Source organism: Felis catus, chromosome B4, assembly GCF_018350175.1.
Source record: "Felis catus isolate Fca126 chromosome B4, F.catus_Fca126_mat1.0, whole genome shotgun sequence".
Lineage (NCBI taxonomy): Eukaryota > Metazoa > Chordata > Mammalia > Carnivora > Felidae > Felis > Felis catus.
Genome location: NC_058374.1, coordinates 85692981 through 85714175, shown reverse-complemented (window position 1 = coordinate 85714175; position 21195 = coordinate 85692981). Strand labels below are relative to the sequence as shown.

The 21195-nt window shown below is 36.0% G+C and overlaps 1 protein-coding gene across 5 annotated transcripts in view; it reads right to left on the bottom strand.

Moving 5' to 3' along the window:
- Positions 1-21195, bottom strand: part of SLC16A7 (solute carrier family 16 member 7) — a 194610-nt gene that overhangs the window by 101296 nt on the left and 72119 nt on the right. The window contains exon 2 of one of the 5 annotated variants that reach the window (XM_011284078.3): positions 2442-2546. The exons of the other annotated variants lie outside the window; for them this stretch is intronic. The gene's annotated coding sequence lies outside the window, so the exon portion shown is untranslated. The remainder of the gene's footprint in view (positions 1-2441; positions 2547-21195) is intronic. 5 annotated transcript variants of the gene reach the window in all.

Genomic DNA, 21195 nt, shown 5'->3' with positions numbered 1-21195 from the left:
CAGCTTATTTACGTCTACCCTCTCTATAATGTGGTTGAGTATATAGACTACAATATATCATTGCCATTGACAAAAAGGGTGACTTAATGACTACTGAAAACATTTGGCTATAAAGTAAAAAACTTAGGGGGCGCCTGGGTGGCTCAGTCGGTTGAGTGTCCGATTTCGGCTCAGGTCATGACCTCACAGCTCGTGAGTTCGAGCCCCACTTCGGGCTCTGTGCCGACAACTCAGAGCCTGGAGCCTGCTTCAGATTCTGTGTCTCCTTCTCTCTCTGCCCTTTCCCTGCTCACACTTTGTCTCACTCTGTTTCTTAAAAATAAATAAATGTAAAAAAATAAAAAATAAATTTTTTAAAGTAAAAAACTTATGTGGGGGGACATGCTAAAGCCCCAAAACCTTGCTTTATCTTCTAGCAATCAATATGGGTTGACTAATCTATGGAGAGGAAGATGTAGTACAAAGAAATAATATAACTATTAGTGATGATCAATGGGTAGACTCCAGTATTATATTTAGGGCCCTTTCTCATTCAGTTGCACAGAATATCAGAATGTTCCTTTATATACTTTGCAAATAATTTTTCTTCAACTACCCAAATCTAAATCAGGATGTCTCAATTTTATGAACCCTTATCAATAGTCTAAGCCATCCAGAAGTCTGTGTTGCAAAATACAGTCCAGAAATAATATTCTCAGGAAACTAAGTCCCAAATTAAATCAATTGATGTTAGGAGACTATTGACTTCATTATAAATTCATCTAGATAGCCCATAGATAAAGCATGGCTTGTTCTTCACATCCTACCTTGGCTGTGTTTTCACCTAAAGGGATTACTATGTTCCTTAAAGAATAATGAAGAAGACTTTTTGTTTTCTGTTTCCTTTTTCTTATACAAAAGGATAGAGTTGTGTCAAATTAACGTACGATATTTAAGTTTAGATGATAACTCACCCAATTTTACAATAGGAATTAAACTGAACCAAATCTTCTCTTTTCCAACAGGTAATTGAATTAAAATGGGAATCTAATGCTGAGAGGTTATTTTATTCTTCCAGATGGACCATCTTTTAAATCCTATAGACTGATTTACTTTGACAACTAGACAAGAGAGATATCAATAGTGCATGGCCCACAAAATGTCAGTAACACAAAACCTATTTTTAGATGTGAACTACTGCTGTAGTTAAAAGGACTGTGAGAATGCTAATTGATAATAAAGGTCAAACTAACTGAAGATGTTTTTATAATGGGCAAATTATAAAAAATAATATGAACCAGCCCATAATTATTTATAAAGAATTGGAAATGGACATCCCACACCAAGCAATTCCCAATTTCTAATCCTACACTTTAGAATTGTGTAAAAGCAGTTTTAGTGGGCTGAATAGGGGCCCCCCCAAAAGATGTCCATGTCTAATCCCTAGAATCTGCAATATACCTCATATGGTCCTAGAACCTGAGGGCTTGTGTTACCTCAAAATTCAGATGTTGATACCTAATCCCAAATGGTGACGGTATTTGAAGGCAGAGCTTATAAGAAGCAGTTAGGTCACCAGGGTGCAGTTCTCATGAATACGGTTCATGCCCTTTAAAAAAATTTTTTTTCAACGTTTATTTATTTTTGGGACAGAGAGAGACAGAGCATGAACGGGGGAAGGGCAGAGAGAGAGGGAGACACAGAATCGGAAACAGGCTCCAGGCTCCGAGCCATCAGCCCAGAACCGGACGCGGGGCTCGAACTCACAGACCGCGAGATCGTGACCTGGCTGAAGTCGGACGCTTAACCGACTGCGCCACCCAGGCGCCCCGGTTCATGCCCTTTTAAATGAGGCCCCGAGACAGCTCCCTTGCTCCCTCTGTCGAATGAGGATACTATGAAGCAGGAAGAGGGCCCTACCCAGACACTGAATCTGCTGGCACCTTGATCTTTGACTTCCCAGTCTCCAGAACTGTGAGAAATAATTTGTTATTTATAAGCCACCTAGTATATGGTATTTTGTTACAGTAGCCTTAATAAAACTCGGTACCGGGGGCAGGATGCTGTCCAACATTATCTTTTTTACCTCTTATATTTTAGTGACATTCTCTGGTCAACCTGGAAAAATGGAATTATATTTACAGATTTTTGGGTCTTCCATTATGCATTTAGTCTTCAAAGATTTTCTGGTATTTGTTTCTTTCCTCAATTTGAAAGGAAGGTAATTAACTGGCACTAAGAAAGGGGTGTTAAAAAAATTCCTGAAGATTTCCAGGAAGATTACAGGGCCATAGAATACCCTTCTCACTTTTTTATTACAAAGCCCATTTTAAAAAATTAAGTAAAGAAAAAAAATCCATAAGATCTCCTGATACCAAGGATGAGATTGAGAAATATGCTAGAATCTCCTAGAAGTTTCTATAAAATACAACACTGTTGAGGGCAGGATTAAGATACAGTACCAGAGCAAGGTGAATCAAACCAGCCAGAGACATGAAGTAACATGGTCTTCCATTTCACCAAGATAAGCTCCCTTATTCCTCTGCTCACCAGGTGGCTGAAGCTTCCTGTGAAGCAATGCTCCTTTTAGAATCTTGTTTAAGTTCCATCTATGACATACCTCTTTGTCCCCCAATAGAACTGTAATCCAATTCTACAACGCCTGCATCCTCTCACCCTTGAGTCACAGTATTTATAATATGGGGAAAATAAAGACAACTTAAATGACCAATGCTGGGAAGTGGTTGAACATATGTCACTGCCATTCACTTGGTAAACTGTTATAAACACATTAAATGATAATTACAAAAATTGTGCAGTAACAAGGGAAATATGTATTATATAATGTTCAGTGAAAACACGATGCTAAAAATGTGTATGATAGCAAAAGTCAAAACATATGACAAAAGAGATGCATTTAAAAAGACCTCATAAAGGGCACCTGGGTGGCTTAGTCAGTTGAGCGTCCAACTTCAGCTCAGGTCATGAGCTCAGGGTTTGTGAGTTTGAGCCCCACATCAGGATTTTGGATCCTCTGTCTCCATCTCTCTGCCCCTTCCTGGTGCTGCTCTTTCTCTCTCTCTCTCAAAAATGAATATTTATTTAAAAAAAACAACAACACATAGGTCATAGTCTTGGGGTGAGGTTGGTAAAAATATATATATATTTAACTATACTAGTTTGGAATAACACTTATTATAATATCTTACTATATAAAATGCTTTAAGTTAATCTTACATATTTAATTATTTGCCCTAATTTTGGGGTTTATGTCTGCTTTGAAAAATAGGTTAATTTTAACTCATACACAACCAATTCAAATATGGTTATTGTAAGTAATAGAGTGAAGTTGGAAGCTATATTTTTAGAGACCTTTCCTCCATTTTTGTTTCCTTTTGTCTTGCTTTATATGATTTTGTTTTTAGTTATATCTAAATGAAATGATGAGGCTTTTGTATTGTAAAGAGGATACCCAGAGATGGTCTCCATGTATCAGTTTAGATATACATTACATTTTCTCACTACCAATTACCCATGTAAATAACACTTCTTGTTACCTCTTAAATTACAAGTAAGCATCACTGATTAAGACACCTGACATTTTGACCTGTATTTTCTCATAATTCTATTGAGTAGCTATTGTCTCCATTTTGCAGACAATGAACTGAAAGCCAGCCATGTCGGGTATCTTTCCTTAAGTCTACCTGCTGCACTTGTTTCACTCTAGGACAAGGAGCTCAGAGTTAAGAACTGCACGCTTCCTACTACCTTCATGTTACTCTGCAATCCTGAACCACTGGCAGTGTGCACGTTGCCACCCTTTTTCCACCCTACTATCTATTTTGTCTGTTCCAATTCTGCTTTGCTTCTTGTCACTTGCCTAGGCTTTCTGCCTTCCACCCATTTCAGCTCTGTACTTCCCAGGAGACTTCAGGAGACATTCAGTTGGTAATTGCCAAACTAGGAAGAGGAAACAAAAGCTGGAGCCCACGGAAAATTAACCATCCAGTGCATTCAGGAAATGGTATCAAGAGTCAGGACTATAAGGCTTTGAAGGGAAGGGCTGTGCAACTCTTAGAAACCTAACCAAGTTGTCAGTTGTTTCTTTTACTACACACTTAGCAATGGATTCGATTGACAACTGTATTTTTTCTTCATCATTATTTGTCCTGGTCTACTCATGTTTGCCCTGCTTCTCTGAAAGCAAAATATACTCCCTTCCCACTAACTTTGGACATGCTTTGTCAATGCGATATAAAGCAGTTAAGAGTCACCTTAAAATATGTTTGCATGTTTTGACACTATGCGTATAGTCCTTACTTCTAATTTGAAAACATGTCCCTAGATCCCTGATGTTTGAAGGTTAGCTAGGAGCCAACCGGCGCTATCGCTGACCCATATTTCCAAGTAGCATGAATAAGAAATAAATATCTATTGTCATAAGCCTTAACATATTAGAGCTGTTTGATAGAACAACAAAATTTGAGGCGGTGTGTGTAAAACAAAATCCTAAAATGTGTGGCATTGGCTTTAGGGATAGGCCGATGGTTGTGAGGAAGGACCCTGTTAGAAGAGATTAGAAAAATGACAATTTATGTTAAGCAGAGGCAAAATATTTGGTAAAACTATTTGTCTGGGGCGTCTTGGAAGGCAGAAAATGCACACAGGGCAGTTGGCATTTTGGGACAAGAGATTTAGATAAAGAATGTTGGTATCATGAGTTGGTTTTAACTAGCTACATTTAATAAGTACTAGCAGAGGCAATAAGGTCATAATAGATTTGATCTGCTTGCAAGCAAGGGTGGAAAGGAAAAAGGGACAATCCATGTATTACAGGGACTTGGAGGGTTGTAAGACACATTTCCGTCCCCTATAGATAGCCTGGTAAAAGATTCTCAAATTAAGACACTGCCTCAATGCAAAAACTGAATCAAAAGGTCACGGGAAAAGGCCAAACCAAGGGTGCAGCCTTAGTGCTTTTTCTTAAAATCTCTTACTGGCTTGAGTCAGACACCAGTAAGTTCTTTCAGTTTAAAAAATAGTTGAGGGCAGGGGTGGAAAAGAAATGAATCGTTGGTCTCTGAAGGTCTAGTAACCTTAAATTGTCTCTCATTAAGTGTATTTAGAGAGGCATTGCTCATAAAGAACTGAGAATGTTCTTATTTGCACTGATTGGAATCAAATAATTTTAAAAACATTTTAAAGGGTTATATTATAAAATGTTGTCATCAGCCTGGATAGAAAGGAATAGTGTCTGTTGGAAATATAAAATGATCAAGTGATTAAAATGACTCCTATATCCTGCATCTTGCTTTATGTGACATACAGAGATCTAACACTGGAAAATTCGAATACATAGATCACATTAAATGTCACTAAAGTGCCGTAACCCTTTGAGCAAGTGGCATTCACACTGGCTCTTAGTTTCCTTATTTGTAAAAAGACAGCAGGATTAGGCGTTCTCTGAGGTCCCTTTCAGCTTATATTTGATTCTATGACACAAAAATAGTCCTATTTTATAGACTCTCTTAGCTTGTGAAATACAAATTTCTTTCTCTCCGAAAATAAGTAATGAACAGACAGACATTATTTGAGCAAGTTTTCCAAGATTCCAAAAACTTGGAAATGAGAAAAGTTCTTTTGAAAGAATCCTCTGAAGGAATTTCATTATGTAAGGGGACTGGGCCACGTACTTAAATACAAGAAGGCTCCTACAGGACAAGTATTATTTCCTTAAGTGTGCTTAGAATTTTATTCAATTCCCAAATCACAATTTAGTTTCCATAAAAATTATTATAGGAGATCCTCAGAGGACCTGGTTGGTATGTGTTTGAATGGTTTTTCATGATCAGGATTAAAATATTGAAGCATATTGCCATGTTCTTTAACAGAATATGTTCCCATAAAAGCAGGACAATTTGGTTCAGTGTTGCAAATAAATCACGTGAAGGCATCTTTCCAAAACAGAGTGAAAACAGCACCTTGCACATGATATATTCAAAGTGTTTTAAAAACTATGCAATATTTCAATTCATACACTATATATTTTTAGTTCCCAAATTTGCCCAATTTATATGTCCCTAAATAAAAAAAAATGTACTATACAACTACCAAACGGGAATCAGGTCATCATATTATTGTTCAGTAAAAATAACATGTTCGATAGAATTTTAAATAGTCACTGAGGATATCATTAATAATGCATAAGAATTGACTATTTACAAACATTCCAAAAGGTATCCCTCTTGTCTAACTTATATATAAATTTTATGACACTGACATTGGTGGGGACCGTTAACTGCAGTCATTTCTTATAAAAGATCAATAAAACCCAGCTGAAATAGGAGGCAGAGCCGAAGTGATTACTTTCATCCCATTTTATGACATTCTCAAGAATCACTCTGAAGATCCTCTCAGGAAACTTCCTTGTAAAGCCCCACAGAATCCACAATTTTAAGCCCTCGTATTTAGAATCTGATGTTATTGTTATGTGATGTGCACTGAACGCTGATAATGAAGTTGATGCTGACTGGAACAAAAATGAACCCAAAGTTAAATAGAACCTAGATGAGAGCTACAGGAGCCACTGAAAATAAATCCATTGGTTCGATCCCGCTTGTCACTTCTAGAAGGTCACCAGAAAGAAGCATCATCCCCAACGCAGAGAAAAGAAAACTGTCTCACTCCCTTTCTCCTTTCCTTACAGTACTAGTCAAGGCTGTGAATCCCACAAAAATACAGAAACAAATGCAGTCATCTGAGAACAGACGACACACTAGTACCACACAAAGTTAGAGTAATGAAATGATGAGAACCCTTTCATCTTTGCACGCTGTATCCATTTTCCCCCTTAGCTTTCTCCTAAAAGCCTGGAGGCTTCACTCAGATTTTGCTGCCACCTGGGCAAGGATGATATCGATAACTCCAAGCAATTTGAGGTCAATTTAATTTCTCTACCTTTAATCATTTTATTAGTTTAATTTTGTTTCCACCTTGCTGTTCCCTTGTAGATCCTGGCATCCACCCATCTTCTCAAGAGACTGTCCTGCCTGACTGGGTACCACTCTGTTCCAGGCGATTCACTCCTATTTGTTCTGAATGTGCCTCAGCCAGGGAAGAGCTCCCCCTCCCTGAGGCTTTCTTTACTCCTTGCTGCTTTACAAGACAGCGCTAAGCTTTCTCTGACTTTTAGTTTGCTCATCCAACACATCCCAGCCTGACTGACAGCAAGACAAGCAGCTGAGGTAGGAACTACAGGCTGCTACCATTTCTCCCTAGAACTTTCCAAACCTGGGGACAGCAGAAAGGGGATCTTTAACCTCCACTGCAAACAAACCTTCTCTTCCTGTTCTGTTCTAGACAAAAAGACATCCTTCACTTTTCTCATGCTAATTCATTTATTTATCATTGTTAAGGAACTCTCTCTGACCTTTCTAAGGGCTTTGGAAACAATAATTTCCATGCGTTATTTTTAATTTTTAATGTATTTGTCTATTCTGGTTCTTTCCTTTAGCCTACTAACTGTGTTTACCTCTTCAAGCCTAAAAAGAACAGGAAAGCATAACCTACTCCAGTTACCATTTTTTTCCTGAGCTTTCATTATATTTCTCTCATCTTTACCTCAAAATTTCATGCAAGAGCCATCTTCCCTTAAAACCTCTATTTTCTCCCCATCTACTCGTAATTCCTTGCTTGGAACCTATCACTTGCAAGCTTCGCTGAATAAATTTTTTCTTTTCTTTTTTTTTTTTTAATTTTTTTTTTCAACGTTTATTTATTTTTGGGACAGAGAGAGACAGAGCATGAACGGGCAAGGGGCAGAGAGAGAGGGAGACACAGAATCGGAAACAGGCTCCAGGCTCCGAGCCATCAGCCCAGAGCCCGACGCGGGGCTCGAACTCACGGACCGCAAGATCGTGACCTGGCTGAAGTCGGACGCTCAACCGACTGCGCCACCCAGGCGCCCCTAAATTTTTTCTTAAAAACGAGCTATGACTTCCTAATCTCCAAAACCACTGGCGCTCGTTTCAGAATTTTCTATGGTATTTAACAATATTTAATTGTACTTTGTACTTGAGACTTTGGTTTCTATCTCACTCCCTCACTCTACCTCCTTCCATGACTAGTTTTCCTCTTCAGGTCCAACTATGTGGGTTCTCATAAAGGTCATATTGTTGATTCTCTTTTTCCTTTACCTACTCTCCATAATAGCATCTACCTGTAAAAATTCAGTTACCACTTTTACACGTGAGGTAGCAATTCTCTAGCCCTTGTGGCTATGTTTTTCCTAAGTTATAGTTCTTTATTTCGTACTACTCCCTAGACATTTTCAAAAGGATATGCCACTGAAATGTTAAATTCCCCTAAGTCTGTTAATTGTAGTAACAGTCAGGTCCTAGGCTGTAAATCCATAAGTCCTTCCTTACGCATGGATACTTTTCTTTAATAGCTCTTGAATGCATCTTTCTTTTAATTTCTCTTTGACCAGTATGGTTCACACTCCTGTTCATCTCCAATTGTCCCCTAAGGGACTGTCCCATCTTCAATTTCCCATACTTGCCTCCTATAACCTCTTCACACAGCCAGCCTCCCTTTGATGTTCCCCAGCAGGATTAACCTCCCAACAGTACCCTCAGATTGGGTTACTGCATCACTCAAAAACTTCAGTGGTACCACAGAGTACAAGGCATTGCAATATTTGACTATACTAAATCTTTCTTGCTCATTTTTATCATTCAAGTTTTAAATTTGCATAATACTCTATCTATATATTACATAAAATACCTGTCCCACAGGATGTTTACATATAAGTAATCAGGTAGATTTGAGGAATTCTCTGCTAAATGATGTGTTTATTTCACAGTTTCTCAGTCTTCACTGTTAATATGCATTTTGGTTTGCTTTAATTATAGGATACAAAGCTCCCAGACTTGTTTTAGGGCAGAAAGGGGCTTTTTCCCCCCAAGAAGTCTACCTTCCCTTCATTTACTCAATCCTCCTACATAGTCACATGATGAAATAATGCCCATCCTTCCACACAAATAAACGATGCCTTGTAAAATAAAATCATGGAAGTCTTTCTAATAACTTATGAGAAGGGAAAATCTACCTTCTCTAAACTCTGAAAGCCATTTTATTATACTATGCCGTATCTTATTTTGAAATTATTCACGTCTATCCCCCATCCTGGACTGTAAGTATCTTGAGACCATGAACCATGAATAAATCATATTATATTCTCTATAGTACCTACCACGTAACCTCAGATTAAGTAAATAACTTCATTCCAGGATATATAAAACTTGACACAGGTTGTTTTTGTGTTTTAGAGTACTTCACTTCTTATAGTCCTTTCGAATGAAGAAATTTATGTCCATTCAATTATATAAACTGGCACTTAGTAATAACATAAAAATCCTAACATGGAGTTTGTTACTCATACAATCCTAAAATAGACATTGGTGCTAGAATCATTATCTGCAGATAATGACAAAATTTACTCAATGTATTTAGTTTCAATGGCTCAATTTATTTCAGTAAATGGGGTCGGGGATTCACACAGAACTAAATGAAACTAGGTAAATTTTGGTCCCACAGAAAACTTTTTTTAATTAAAAAAATTTTTAATGTTTATTTATTTTTGAGAGAGAGAGTGTGAGCAGGGGAAAGGCAGAGAGAGGGGGAGAGAGAAAATCCCAAGCAGGCCCTACACTGTCAGTGCAGAGCCCAATGTGAGGCTCAAACCCACGAATCATGAGATCATGACCTGAGCTGAAATCAAGAGCCAGAAGCTTAACCGACTGAGCCACGGAGGCGTCCCTCACAGAAAACTTTGTAAAAGCCAGTCAGATTCTAGTCAAACTATTTAGAATTTCTAGTTTCACCCAGTTCCTTTGGGGTCAAACATGTAAAATGTATTACCAAGGACCCTGGGGAATAAAGCTGTATCATGGGATTCCTAGAGGCTCATAATTCTACCTGGTTCTAAGCTGACCCATCAAAGTGATGGAAAAAAATATGCCTTTGAATCTAGACCTGTCTTGAGAGGAGTTCAGACTGACTAAGCCATGCTCCTTCAGGACCTAAGGAAAAATGTCCTGAATGACACAGATGCCATCTATGTCTGGAGCTGACTCTCTCAAAAGAAACTGTAACAGAGATCCCCATCCAAATATAAAAGACTAAGACATGCTGTAGGTTGAATCACTATTTAAAATATTATGTTCAGTAACACCTGACCTTAAAAGGGGCTACCAAATGAGAAACACTCTTCATCTCTCTTCATTCCCAACCATGCTTATACCTCTCTCTAATTACTATGCATCTCCTGGTAAACCAGGAGATTACAGCAGATTCGCTGGTTACAAAAAAATGTTATGAACAACTTTTCTACAATTTTTGGAGCAGTTCTAATTTTAAGAAAATGTTTGTAATGAGGTATAGAGACTTCTAGATTCAAAGGAGAACAATATGTTTATACAGATGATTGTTCTGATGCAGGTAAAATTGAGGTTCCAAACTATGCTCATAGAGCTAGTGAGCTGAAGATGATTCTAGGAATCTATTTGCACGAATTAACAATTCTGTTTTGTTGTTGTTGTTGTTGCTATTGTTGTTTTGTCTTGCTATGTGGCTAAAGGCAGAGAGAAGAGTGCATGGAGGCCTAGGAGAGAGTAAAATAATCCAGTAAACAAGATGTATGGCATGGTACCCATGCTCAGTCTGCAGATTCTAATGGACAGAGAGTTTCGGGACAGAAGCTCAAGAAAACTGTTTTCCCAAAAGACTTTGAAGGTCTGTACACATTGATATTTTAAGATTCAGAAGATAAAGTTTGGTATATTCAGAAGTTTTAAGATTCAGAAGGTAAAGTTTGGCCAGCTTCAGGCCCTCAGTAGTCAATTACTTTTGAGCATCAGAAGACAAGGTCTTTTCCATTGGCAATGTTTTGTTTTTCTTGTTGTTGTTTCCACTGAGGGCATTACTGGTGAGAAGCAGTAGTGGAAAACCTCATTTGATCTCTTTCTGATCTCATGTGATTCCCAGAAATGTTTGATGGAAGATTTTTCAGAGAATTCAAAGTCCTTATAAAAAAGTAAAAGGTGAAGAGTCAGAAGAACTGGGATCATTAATATCAACCTGACTCCATATTCAGTTAATATTCCAGAAGTATCAATTGAAAGCCTACTGTATGCCAAGTGCAGTGGCTACAGTGCTGAATAAAACAAATCCCCACCCATGGTTGCGTATTTTAGTGGATGAGAGAGGCAAAAAGAATGTTATAAATATAGACAAGATAATAACAGACTGATACCGTGTAAAAAGGAAAATAAACAGGGTATAATGTTACAGATTCATCATTCACGGGTGGGATAAACAAACAAACAAACAAACAAAAACAAGCTTGCAAATAAAGTAGCCAGGGGAAGTAAAGGAAGTAAAATGTGGAGGAATTTTTATTTCACTTCCTTCTAAATAGTAGAAGTTGAAGAACCTTCTTCTCTCCCTGACTTCTTCTCAATCCAAAACTTAATTGCAATCAAGATAACTCATCCTCAGTCTAAGAGAAATAAGACTAGATATAATCCCTATGAAGTTCAAAGTTGTTTTTCAAACATAGTTAACCGTTTGTTTTCTGGAAAACATTATATTGGAAAATGCCCCCATTTTCTGTGATATTCAGCCCCAGGGCTCTTGGATGCTCTAAGGATCAACTCACTGCCTGCTTCATTCTTTCTTGGCTGTGGGTCCCAGGAACTCAGCCTGTTTTCTAGTCTTCTTGTCTGTTGCCTCTCTGTCTTTTTTTAAATTCTACTCTTGTAGTCTTGACTGGAAAGTGGGATAGTTTCCCTAAATCTTTCATTTCTTGACTGTCCTAAAGTTAGACAGAAAACTCCTTTGTTTTGGGGGTTATTATGAATCATCACTGTGGGGAAATACATGGGGATAGTAAAAATGATAAATATGGTAAGTTTTACAGCTTGGAGTATTAACTGTGCTGGTCTTCAATTAGAGATTTTGCCTGTCTCTGAGATGATAATTAAAGTGGAAAATGAATCTCTATCCTGAGTTCTCATTCCTGGAATTAAGCCTTACAAGTCTCTTCCTTCATTCTAATTGTCTGCCCTCATGATGAAATCAAGACAGAACATTGTGTTTTCATATCTTCTTGTTTCCTGTGGTGATACATTCATTCACTCACTTAACATTTACTGGGTATCTCATTTTATGCAAGGCATTAGAAATATAAAGATGACCAGGACACAAAATATTGTCTCTGACCTATGAAATAACTCCATCTAGGAGGTAAATTACGAAGTAGATGGTTACAACAGAGTATGCTATTTTTTTTTCCGTTTCTTTTTTTTTATTTTTATTTTTTCAATATATGAAGTTTACTGTCAAATTGGCTTCCATACAACACCCAGTGCTCATCCCAAAAGGTGCCCTCCTCGATACCCATCACCCACCCTCCCCTCCCTCCCACCCCCCATCAACCCTCAGTTTGTTCTCAGTTTTTAAGAGTCTCTTATGCTTTGGCTCTCTCCCACTCTAACCTCTTTTTTTCTTTTTCCTTCCCCTCCCCCATGGGTTTCTGTTAAGTTTCTCAGGATCCACACAAGAGTGAAAACATATGGTATCTGTCTTTCTCTGTATGGCTTATTTCACTTAGCATCACACTCTCCAGTTCCATCCATGTTGCTACAAAGGGCCATATTTCATTCTTTCTCATTGCCACATAGTACTCCATTGTGTATATAAGCCACAATTTCTTTATCCATTCATCAGTTGATGGACATTTAGGCTCTTTCCATAATTTGGCTATTGTTGAGAGTGCTGCTATAAACATTGGGGTACAAGTGCCCCTATGCATCAGTACTCCTGTATCCCTTGGGTAAATTCCTAGCAGTGCTATTACTGGGTCATAGGGTAGGTCTATTCAGAGTATGATAAACATCATTAAATGGGTAAATTCAGATTTCTATGGAGAAAGATGAGGAAAACTGAGACCACATGCTGAAGTTAAGGAATTATCTCAAGAGTAGTTGAAGTCACAATGACCTGGGTAAGCTGACTCTTGAAATATAAATGGGATCCACTCCTGGGATGGATTGGGGCCTGGTGCGATAGGGAGTGGTAACAGACGACAAGAAAATATATCAGTTGGTATGTCCCAGATAAAAAACAGCATGACATCATGATGTAGTTGGAGAGAAATTAGGTGAAAGGGCATATATTCTATTCATCTTAGAGTTTGGGGACTTACATTCTGCTTTTTGAGAAAGAGGATGATTTAGTTAGTTACCATTTTAGAAAATAATCCTAGATATAGAGTAGAGAAGAAGATGATTGAAGAGATGGTTTAACAAAGTAGTTAAATTCTACTGCAGTAATCTAGAAGAGACATAGAAAACAGTATCCAGGGAGACAGAAGGGCAGATTTATTAAAAATAATAGCTATAATAATTTAATGGATATACAACATAAAAAAGGTAAATTATGACATTAAAGACATAAACTGTGAAAAGAAGGGGAGTAAAGAGTAGAGTTCTTACATGCAATTGAAGTTAGGTTGTTATCAGCATAAAATAGACCATTATATCTATAAAATGTTTTATGTTAGCCTGATGGTAACCACAGAGCAAAAACCTATAGAAGATACACAAAAGATAAAGAGAAGGAAATTAAAGCATACCATTAAGAAAACTCACCAATTCATAAAAGAAGACAGCAAGAAATGAAAAGAAAAAATAATGGAGCTATAGAATAGTTAAAACAATAAGATGACATTAGTAATGGTATCAATAATTATTTTAAATGTATGGATTAAATTCTTAGTCAAAAGTCATGGAGTCACCAAAACCAAATGGAAAAAAAAAAGAAAAAAATATGCTACTTATAAGAGACTCACTTCAGTTTTAAGGATCCACATAGGCTTAGAGTGAAGGAATGGAAAAAGATTTCCATACAAATGCAAATCTAAAGAAACTGGAGTGCCATATTTACAGCACTCAAAATATATTTTAAGTCAAAAACTCTAGGAAGAGAAAAAATCATATAATGGTAAAATGGTCAATTCATCAAGAGGATATAACAATTATAAATACATATATGAAGCCAAAAATGGACCCCCTAACTGCAGTAAGCAAACACTAACAGATCTAAAGAGGAGAAAAAGACAGTAATACAATAATATTAGAGGATTTCAATACCCAACTTTCAACAATGGATAGATCATCCAGACAGAAAATCAATCAGGAAACACTGGACTTGAAATATACTTTATCCAAATGGACCAAACAGCATATACAAAGCATTCCACCCAACAGCAACAAAATCCACATTCTTCTCAATTGCACACAGAACATTCTGTAGGGTAGATCATATGTTAGGTGACAAAACAAGTACTAACAAATTTAAGAAGACTGAAATCATACTAAGTATTTTTTTCAACCAGAATAGAATTAAACTAGAAAGCAATAACTGGAAAAAAATTGGAAAATTCACCAACATGTGGCAATTAAAGAATATATTTCTCAAGAGCCAATGAGTCAAAGAAGAAATAAAAACATTATCTTGTGGGGTGTCTGGGTGGCTCAGTCGGTTAAGCATCCAACTCTTGATTTTGGCTCAGGTTATGATCTCATGGTTCATGGGATTGAGCCTGCACTGACAGTGTAGACCCTACTTGGGATTCTCTCTCCCTCTGCCCCACCTCTGCTCATATACTCTCTCTCTCAAAATAAATAAATAAACTTAAAAAAATTTTTAAATATCTTGAAACAAACAACAACAACAACAAAAATGGAAACACAACATGCCAAAACTTATGGGAAGTAGCAAAAGTAATTCCAAGAGGGAAGTTTATAGCAATAAACATCGACTTTGAGAAAAAAGAAAGATCTGAAATAAACTAACTTTAAAACTCAAGGAACTAAAAGAAGAACAAATAAGCCCAAAGTTAGCAGAAGGAAAGAAATAACAAAGATTAGAGCAGAAATAAGTTAGAGACCAGAAAAAAATTAGAAAAGATCAATGAAACTAAAAGTTGGTTTATTTGAAAAGATAAACAAAACTGAAAAATCTTTGGCTAGACTAGGATAGGAAAAAAAGAACATTCAAATAAATTACATCAGAAATGCAAGAAGAGACATTACCACTAATAGCACGGAAATACAAAGGATCATGACACCACTATGAAAAGTTATATGCCAACAAATATGATAAACTGGAAGAAACATACAACCTAATATGACTGAATCTTGAGGAAAGAGAAAATCTGAACAGATTAATGACAATTAAGGTGATTGATTCAGTAAGCAAAACTTCCCAACAACAAAAAGGCCAGGACAAGATGATTTGAGTACTGAATTCTAACAAATATTTAAAAAGAATAAATGCCAATCCTTCCCAAATGCTTCCAAAATGTTAAAAAAAAAAAGAGGGGGTTGGGTGGGGAAACACTCCCAAACTTATTCTATGAAACCAGCATCACCCTGATGCCAAAGTAAGATGAGGATTCTATAAGAAAATAAAATTAAACATCAAATTCCCTGATGAACATAGATGTAAATATTTGCAACAAAACATTAGCAAACAAATACAATAGCACACACCATGAACAAGTGGGATTTATCCCTAGCATGCAAGGATAGTTCAGTATACACAGATCAATAAATCTGATACACCACATAAAGAGAATGAAATGTAAAAATCATATGATCTTCTCAGTAGATGTAGAAAAAGCATTTAACAAAATTCAGCATCTTTGCATGATAAAAACTCTCAAGAAATTAGGAATAGAATGAATGTACTTCAAAATAATAAAGACCATATATGATAATCCCAGAGCTAATGTGATATTCAACAGAGGAAAATTGAAAGCTTCCTCTAAGACCAGAAACAATACAATGATATCCACTCTCACCACTTCGATTCAAGAGTACCAGAAGTCCTTGCCAGAGCTATTAGGCAAGAAAAATAAATAAAAGGGACCCATATTAGAAAGAAAGAAGTAAAACTATTTCTATTTTCAGATGATATGAATTTATACATAGAAAATCCTAAATAATTCATCCAAAAACTTAAAATTAATCAAGATTCAAATTCAATACACAGAAATCAGTTGTTATTTCTATATGCTACTAGTAAACTATCTGAAAAAGAAATTAAGAACAAAATCCCATTTACATCAAAACAATCAAATACTTAGGAGTAAATTAAACCAAGGAGGTGAAAGATCAGTGCACTAAAAACTATAAGACTTTGATGAAAGAAATTGAAGAAGACAGAAATAAGTGAAAACATATCTGCAGTAAATAAAAAGAATTAATAATTTTAAAGCAACCTAAACACTCACTGCAATCCCTATCAAGATATCAATAGCATTTTTTTTAATATATAGAAAATTACAATCCTAAAATTCATATGGAACCACCCTGACTGGCCAAAGCAATCTTGAGAAAAAAGAACTAACCTGAAGGCATCATACTTCTGATTTCAAACTGTAAAACAAAGCTAGCATAATCAAAACATTATGGTATAATCATAAAATAGACACATAAATCAATTATAAAAGAGTCACAAACCCAGAAATAAATCCACAGATATATGGTCACTAATATTTGATAAGGAAGCCAAGTACACTGAATGGAAAAAGGATAGCTTTTTCAATAAATAGTTTTGGGATAATTGGATTATCACATGCAAAGGAATGAGACTGGGCCTCTATCTTACACCACTCACAAAAAATAACCTGAAACTGATTAAAAACTTAAAACATAAGAATGAAATCCTAAAACTCTTAGAAGAAAACACAGGGGAAAATCTCTTTGAATTGGTCTTCACAATTACTTTTGGGATATGACACTAAAGCACAGCAAACAAAAACAAAAAATAAAAGTAGGACTACACCAAACTAAATTAAAAAATCAATAAAATAAAAATTCAACCTATAAAACTGGAGAAAACATTTGCAAACCATCTCTAGAAAAAGGGGTTAATTAATATCTTGTATATACAGAACTCATATAGCTCAAAAGCAAACAAAAACCAAAAAAAACCCCAAAAAACAACAAAAAAAACCACATTCCAATTAAAAATTTGGCAGAGGACCTGAATAGACATTTTTCCCAATAAGGCATACAAATGGCCAACAGATATATGAAAAGATACTCAATATCACTAATCCTTGTGGCAATGCAAAACAAAACCACAATGAGATATCACATAACACCTCTTAGAAGGACTATTATTATTATTATATTTTATAAGTTTTTTTAATTGAAGTGTCATTAACATGCAGAGTTATATTAGCTTCAAGTGTATAAAGTAACAATTCAACAATTCTATACTCAGAGCTCATCAAGATAAGTGTACTCTTAATCCCCTTTATCTGTTCCACCCATTCCCCCACTTATGGCCCCTGTGGCAACCACCAGTTTGTATTTAAGAGTCTGTCTTTTGTCTCTTTTTTCTTTGTTCATTTGTTTTGTTTCTTAAGTTCCACACTGAGTGAAATAATATGGTATTTCTGTTTCTGTTAGCATTATACCCTCTAGTTCCATCCATGTTGTTGTAAATGGCAAGATCTCATTCTTTTTTATGCCTGAGTAATAATCCATTGAATATATATACCATATCTTTATCCATTCATCTATGGATGAACACTCGGTTGCTTTCATATCTTGGCTATTGTAAATAATGCTGCAATAAACATAAGGATGCATACAGATGGCCAATAGACACATGGAAAGATGCTCAACATCACTAACCATCAGGGAAATGCAAACCAAAGCCACAATGAAATACCACCTTATACCTGTCAGGTAGGCTAAAATAAACAAATTTAAAAATTAAAAAAAAAAAAGAAGGAACAACAGTGTTGGCAAGGATGTGGAGAAAAGGGAACCCTTCTGCACTGTTGGCGGGAATGCAAACTTGTGCAACCACTATGGAAAACATTATGGAGTACTGCCAAAAATTTTTAAATAGAATCACCATATGATTCAGTAATTCCACTATTGGATATTTACCCAAAGAAAACAAACAAACAAACAAAATAGTAATTCAAAAGATATATGTACTCCTGTGTTTATTGCAGCATTATTTACAATAGTCAAGATATAGAAGGCAAATTATTAACAAGAGAAGAATGAGCAAAGATGCAGAGGAAAGGGAACCTTGGTGTACTGGTGGTAAGAATATAAATTAGTAAAGCTACTATGGAAAACAGCAAGGAGATTCCTCAAAAAATTAAAAATGGAATTATCGTAAGATCCAGCAATACCAATTCTGGGTATATATCCAAAGGGAATAAAATCACTATCTCAAAGAGATATCTGCTCCCCCATGTTCACTGCAGCATCTATTCACAATAGGCAAGACATGGAAACAACCTAAGTGTCTATTGATGGTTAAATGAATAAACAAAATGTGAGATATACAACATGTATGTGTGTATGTGTATATATACACATACACACATACATACAAACACAAATATATACAGACAGATAATGAAATACTACTCAATCATTAAAAAAAGGGGGGGTGCCTGGGTGGCTCAGTGGGTTAAGTGTCCGACTTCAGCTCAGGTCATGATCTCGTGGTCCATGGGTTTGAGCCCCACATCGGGCTATGTGCTGACAGCTCAAAGCCTGGAGTCTGCTTCAGATTCTATGTCTCCCTCTCTCCCTCTGCCCCTCCCCCACTCACCCTCTGTCTGTCTGTCTCTCCCTTAAAAATAAACATTAAAAAATTGAAAAAAAAACAAGAAAAAGAAAATTCTGCTACTGATGCCAACATGGATGGATCTTGAGGGCATTATGCTAAGTGAAATAAATCAGACAAAGAAAAAAAACATTGTATGATCTCACATATGCAGAATCTAAAAACAGTGAACTCATAGAAACGGAGAGTAGAATGGTGGCTGCTAGAGGTTGAGGGGTGTGGGAATTTGGGAGATGTTAAATAAGAGTACTAATGTCCACTGATAAGATGAATAAGTTCTGGGGATTTAATATAGAGCATAGACTATAGTTAACAAAACTTTATTATACACTTCAGAGTCACTAACAGAATAGATGTTAAATATTCCCTCCACAAAATAAAAATGGTAATTATATGAGGTGATGGAGGTGTAACCTACCCCTATTGTGGTAATCATTTTACCATATTTAAATGTATCAAATCATCACATTGTAGCAGCGCCTGGGTGGTTCAGTTGGCTAAGTGTTGGACTCTTGATTTCGGCTCAGGTGATGACCTCATGATTTGTGAGATGGAGCCCTGTGTCCAACTCCACGCTGACGGAGTGTGGAGCAGGCTTGGAATTCTCCCTCTCACTCTCTCTATGCCCCTCCCCTGCTCTCTCTCAAAATTAATAAACTTAAAAAAAATCACATTTTACATCTTAACACATCTTACACAACAACTAACACAATGTTATATCTCAATAAATCTGAGAAACACACACACAGTGGATCAATACAAAGTTTAGAATAACTGTTACCTCCTTTGGGAGCAGGTTGGAGAGGAAACAGGAGGGGAATAAAGTCATTTCAAGGGATGTTTCTAGTAAAATCTCCAGCTGAATGGTAGGTTTCTGGATATTTATCATATCAATATGCATTCTAATTTATGTAAATGTTACTTAAAATGTTTTGTATTTATCACATATGTTTCAGTGATAAAGAAAATACATAGTAATAGTAATGTTATTTTATATTTCTCATCTTAGTAGATGAGAAAACTATAGCAAATGTGTATTATTTTCCTTCCTTCCATTTCTTGCATTTTGTTTCCTTTTCAATGTGACACACTTTAATTCTTTAAAAAAATAAATTGATAACGTTATAATAGTACAAAGTACCCTTGAGAAGAAAGAGAAAAATGATTTGTTAGTTTTCTGTTTTCCAGAAATTACAAGTTCAGTTAGTGAGGGCTGCACCTAATTATCTATGATTGTTTTTCAAGTACATTTGCTGTACTCAAATAGATAATTGTAGCAAAAATCCAATAACTAGTAAACAGATTTTTTCATATAAGTATTAGGTTTACTGCTAGGTACAAATTAAAAAAAAAATCTCAGGAGCTACTTGCCATTTAAAAAGAAGAGCAGGACCATGTCAGCATAATTAAAAACACAATGAAACTTTACTTTTTTAAAAATAAAGCTTTAATTTAAAATGATTAGATTATTTAAAATGCACATGTCCTCAATATAAAAGAAATTGAATTTTTTATCCAATTAGTGAAAGCGCATAGTCAAAATACTAAAAAATGAGGTAAATTGTTTTTTACCTAGAAGCATAATAAATCAGAAGCAAACTCTGTCAAATGTTAGTCATTGAGAACATCAATCTGTACAATGACTCTGCTGTCAACTTCAGGTTTGAGGCTTAATCATTTTAGAAGCAAGAAAGCCATGAGTCATATTTTACCCAGGAGGCACTTGAGAACACAATATTCATGCTGTTACCCTCATAAATTTCTTGACAATTTGCCTCAAGGTCAATTGGCAATGAAATAATAGAAATTTTAAATTTTGAACAGATTATGTGAAGGTGGATTTAATGAATATGTAACCTGCACTGTCATTTGGTCTCATGTACATATCCTTTGGAAGATACCACATAGCCTGCAAAACTAGTAAAACACACAATAGTCCTGAATTACTTAACAAGTAATTACATGGCATATAAGCACTGAATAACATCAGAATGTGTGACTCCGAATCATTTTTTCTAAAGGGTTAGCTTTTGGAGTTTTTAAAGAATGTTTCATATGCAAAGAAACATAATTCATTAATTTATGATACCTACATAAATGTTATTACATCATGCATCATATTTATTTAAAGACCATGATGCAAAATGGTAATAAGGCAAAATTGCCTACTAAATATTCCCCTCTCTGTATCCACCTCTCTAAATAGTTCCCTTTCACATTGACTCTTGGCTTGGCCATGTGACTTACTGTGTATGTATTAGTCTGCACAGGCTTTCCCAATAAAATATCATAGGTTGGGTGGCTCAAACAGCAGAAAGTTATTTTTTCACACTTCTGGAGGCCGGAAGCCCAAGATCAGGGTGCCAGCATGGTCGAATTCTGGTGACAACCTTCTTTCTGGCTTGCAGAAAGCCACCTTCTATGTGCTCACATGGCCTTTTCTTAATGCATGTGTGCAAAGAGATATCAAGCTTTCTGATTTCT